Raw genomic sequence first — 5278 nt, 5'->3', positions numbered from 1 at the left:
GAGGCTCTGTTGTGTCCAAGGAGATGTCCAAGTACTACTGCACAATTTGTCTAAGATTTCTAAGATTTCTAAGGTTCCACATGAGTGAACCAAAGCCAAGAGCACGGCCTGTTACAGGCCTGTTACACGATTCAGTCATTTACAGACTGCTGCACGTGAAATGACTGAACTAGATGATGAAATTCAATACACGTGCCTGTGAGGGACAACAGTGCATACTGAAATCACCGAAATTTGAGAAAATTCAGTCACGGTGTTGTTGTCAGACTTAAACTAGGAGCACCTGAGTATCGGTTGGTGTCTCTTTGCTTCTGTTTCATCATCTCCTTCTGTATTTCCCAGGTCAGCCACAGACAAAACATTGCAGAGTTTGGTGTTTGTCAGTGTTTTTGCTCAAGGGCAAAATGGCAGCTGTGACATTTAGACTTAAGTTTGCGCCAGCCTCTCTCCTGCTGTCTGTGTGTGTGTTTGAATGCGAGCGCTTTGACGTGTTTGAAGACTGTGTGTCAGTTCTCTCCCCGTTTTCTCAGGCCAGCCAACCTTTTCAAACTGTAACCCTATAGCTACTTGCAATACTGCCTCTATTCCCCGTGGATAGTTGTTCGCCGATCTGTATCGAGTGTGTGTGTTGTGTGTGCTAAACACTTAGCTTTCAAGCTGTTTTGGGTTACATTTCAAAACTCACTGGTTTAGTGTGTGAGGTTTCCACTCATGCATTTTCTTGTGATTGTTGTTGTATCAGAATTGACAGACTATCACGTGATTAAATTAGAATTGAAAATAAATATCATGGAATGGAAATGTCTAATATTCGCCTGAGGTAGATGAAAATGTTCGGCGGGTTTGGATTAAAGTGGACATCCTTGGTCTTATTTAAGGGCTCTGACAAGTATTTATATGACTGGTGTTGTATGGAATGGTATTTGTGTCCTAAAAGTCCATTAACGGACATTTAGAGCAACATCACCTCGTGCACGTCACACATTTCCCCCTCGTCTGCAGGACTCATGAAAAACTCGCACATCCTCCTAAATACACAATGATGCATTTTCTACTTTTGCATTCAGCAGTTATTGCCAAAGTCATCACTCAGAGTTACCATGGCAACTGCCTCCTTTTACCTGTGTTCAATGCCGGTGTCAACGTGACAGGAATCACATTAATTTTGTGTGTACTTAACATACATGCAGGTGTGTTTGATTGGTTTTGCTGGAATTTCATCACACATTCACAACACGTCCACACTGCTAGTAACAAAATACAAACAGATTTTTTTTTTTTTTTTTTTTTTTTAAAAGAAGAAAAGTACATCAGTCAAGGAGAAAAAAAGTTGTTCAACTCAAGGCCATAGATCAGACTCAGCTGCAGAGCAGCAGCACTTGAACTGGTGGGGGCTCAGCATCTGGTTCAAGAGCTCTTTCACAGGTTGGATGCCTGCCGGTTTGAATCAGACTGCTACCTCAGAGCTGTTGTACTAACATATGTGCTAAATCCAGAAAATATTTGATTGGTTCTTTAATATTTATCATTTAATCTTCATTAGCCATTACAACTAGACCTTAATGCTAGTAGTAGCTACTATTTTGTTCTCTTTTCCTACATTTCTCAGCCCCTTTGTGCATCTTTGAGTCATTAATATCAAGGTTTTCACAAAAAATGAGTCAAGGCTACGTAAATATTGCCAATAAGATTCCTGTGTGTGTGTGTGTGTGTGTGTGTGTGTGTGTGTGTGTGTGTGTATGTGTATGTGTGTGTGTATGATGCACACAGCATTACTAATGGAGTCATCAACACCCTGGTTGCTGCTTTCTTTTTTCTTTGTTTGGCTTTATTGCAATAAGTTGTTGTTCACAGATGAGCTTTGTGCTTATTGATATAGGTCGATAAACAATTACTGGTCTCTTTGCTTGGTGAAGTTCCATCAAGCTTTCTTCTCTGCCCACAGGGAGATACATGGACTGATGAGAGAGAGAGAGAGGGAGAGAGAGGGAGGGAGAGAGAAAATAGATGATTCAGACAAATGCTTTTGTGGAAGCTTAGTCAAATTATTTGGATCTCAGTAAAAAAAAAAAAAGTCTTCATTAACATAAGTCATGTCATTTTAAGCTCTGCTTCAAAGGTGTATTCAGAGAGAATTCAGGCTGAATTTATTTGGATGAAAAGATGTGATGACCTCTAGAGAGGGATATAGGAGTGGATTTCCACTTATCTCCCCTTCCACTCCCACAAAGATAGTCTTGTCCAGTTCCAATCCCATGACAGAGAAAAGAAATAAATAAATAAAATCCTGTCTTATCCCAATCGCAGGAGAATTACTCCCGTCCCAAGACAGAGAGTGAGCTGAGCTGTACGATGAAATAACATTTTACTCATTTTAAATGGTTAAAAAAAAAAAATACAAAATCAATATGTGCCTGTCAGTGGTGATATTGTGGTGAGCTGAAACAAATAAATCAATATATGGGACAGCTGACCCATTGGTATTATGGTTCCCGCCCAGAAACACGATGAATTATGAAATTGACTTCAATCCCTCGGGAATCCCAAAGGAAACCTGTGACCCGCAAGATTCGTGAAAAAATGTCAGCCTCTGAGGTCCTCATCAGCCACATGTAGCAGCTGTTATCATTAATGACAAACAACATGCTTTTTCATGTCTGTCAAGATTTTTATTAATTTGGGTCATAGGATTTGTAAAATCAAAAGACAAAAGCAACAATGTGTGCTGCTTTGGTCTTGCAAATCAGTTTTATGGTCTAGTCGGCTGTTCATCATCAGGCATTTAAAGCTAGGTCATTTTAAGCACACAGGTCTGGTCTGACCATCACCTTGCCCATGACATTTAGGTCGTGACTCGCTGAGATCACTAAAACAATAAGAGCTCTTTCTTCTCGGGATGGCTGCTCTCAAAAGGACCTCAGATTCAGTCCAGTTGTAGCCAAAGCAGGAGACAGAGGCAGTACAGGGAGTTCACCTGGGGATCCCTCAGAGGCAGCAGGGGGAAGTGCTGCCCTGCTAGCACTGTCACCCACAGATCCCTGATCTGGATAACTACTTTAGTTAGGAGGGGATGGATACGGGCAGAATTTCATTTGCAGTAAACAAAACAAAACAAAAGGTCTTTCCAGTTTGCACAAAACTAGTGGTTAAAGGTTAACACACCAGGTAACACTGTGCCCTATCAGACCCCTTGGACCACAAGCCTACATTGATGCTGATGACTAGCAAACTCCAGCAGGAGCAGAAAGTGAACTTTATATTGCAAACACTGCATTAACAGCAGCAGGGACACAGTGTAATAAAACAGGCCAACTGAGAGTGGACCACGTGAAAGCTGGAACGACGGTCTGCTGCTGTGTTAAGTGGTCCTGAGATAATTGACATAATAGTGATGTTAGCGACAGGCAATTATACAGGCTGCACAAGCCCCAATATTTATTAGCCTGCCTCACTCACACACTGCCTCTCATTGCCACTGGTACTACCGATGGCCTGGACTGAGTCTAGTTCATACAGAGGTCTATTTTGAGAGCGTACAAAGACAAGAACATGTGACTATATATGCACTCGTTGACACCTTCATACCTGACAAGACTTAAATAGTTTGATTGCAGTTTCTTCGACTCCTTCAGCTGATGGTCATTTCTGAGTTTTCTGACAATGTCAGTTCAGAACATTCACTAAGAGCACTTTTTCAAGGTGCAGCAATGGTCTTTTCCAAGTTGTAGTTTCTTCCAAGTTTAAAATAGTTCTGTGCAAAGTTATGCTTGGTCAGCAGGGAGGGCAAACCATGTAGCCGAGAGTTTTTAGATGATATCAGTTATTGAGTGACATTAGCATTTATTTGCAGCAGTTTTTCTGGCTACCTGTCCATTAGTCACTCTATTTTAGCTCTGTTTTTGGTCTCACTAACTCATGACAGAAATAGCTCTCCTTAACTGCTGAATGCCAAAAACTGCTGCGCACTGCATCTGAAAATGATGCTACGAGAACAGTGACACTGAACCAAAGCAGAATGCAGCAGCTAAACAATGAGCTGAAGTCAGTATGAAGCTCAAGGGATGATGCAGATTCTGGTGATAACTTTCTGTTGGTTGATGACTTGGATAAACCCCTTTCACAGTGTCACATTGTTTTTACGTTGTCATTTGATGCAAAGTTATAAAAATATCAATTATACTCCCTTCAGATTTTTCAATCTGAGGTGTCTGTGCTTGCTAAAGATGTAATACTATATGATTAGGTAGTAGATATTGCTACTGTAAATCAAAGGTTAAGTAAGTAAGACAACATGCTCACAATGCTAGTATGCTTATATGTGGAAGGTATAACGTCTACCATGTTCACCATCTTACCTTAGTTTTTAAGCTTGGTAACATTTGCTAATTAGGACTAAACATGTTGTTCAGCTAAGGCTGATTGGAGTGTCATTTTGTTTGCAGGTATTTGGTCAGAAACCAAAGTGTTTGAGTAATTAAATTTCTCATTCTTAGGCAACAAAGACACAATTCTTATTTTCAGATGATTATACACAAATCAAAACATATTCTAATAATCAATAATATATTCCATTTCTGCAAAATGATCCCCTTAAATCCTACAATCTGGTCCTTTAAACTGAATATTAACCCACAGCCCTCCCCTAACCTTATGAAAATGATTGAAGTACATGCCATTAAAACTCATACTGTCTCTGCAAATTGTTTTTGATGCCAGTGAGAATAGGAGAACAGGAATCAAACTGGGACATGAGAGCCTTCAGTTAATCAGGAAAGACCCTATGAAGTACTCAGCGATGAAACTGATGATTTGGAAGCTGAGGGATATGAAGTCATAGGATTCGCTGTGTGAGATACACTGCTGAAATATCCCTCTGAGTGAGCCATTTAATCCAAGAGTCTTTCTTTATCAGTTTAGAGAAAATCTGAAAAATTCTTAGTGAATTCACATCTCTGTGCTCATCTAGGAGATGATAGAGAAATCACATTCGATTGATCGGAGGCATACTGAGCAGTGGTGCACAAATTAAGGAGAAGAATATGATGTATGAAGTATCAATACCAGTAAGCAGTACTGCTCTTGATGCTAGTATTACTAATATCCAACAATACCCATCCCTATCAGCCTCTATTGTTACTTTTCCCTGTTACTTCTTGTCAGCTTTGCCATCCCATGTTCTCTTGGACAACCAGCGGGCTCTTTATTATAAGGCCACGATCCATCAAATGTTCATGAATAGACGTTGGGATCCATCTTAATTATTCTTGCACTTGACCTT

The sequence above is a fragment of the Chaetodon auriga genome, chromosome 14, assembly GCF_051107435.1.
Source record: "Chaetodon auriga isolate fChaAug3 chromosome 14, fChaAug3.hap1, whole genome shotgun sequence".
In the NCBI taxonomy this organism is placed as follows: domain Eukaryota; kingdom Metazoa; phylum Chordata; class Actinopteri; order Chaetodontiformes; family Chaetodontidae; genus Chaetodon; species Chaetodon auriga.
This window is presented reverse-complemented; position numbering follows the sequence as displayed.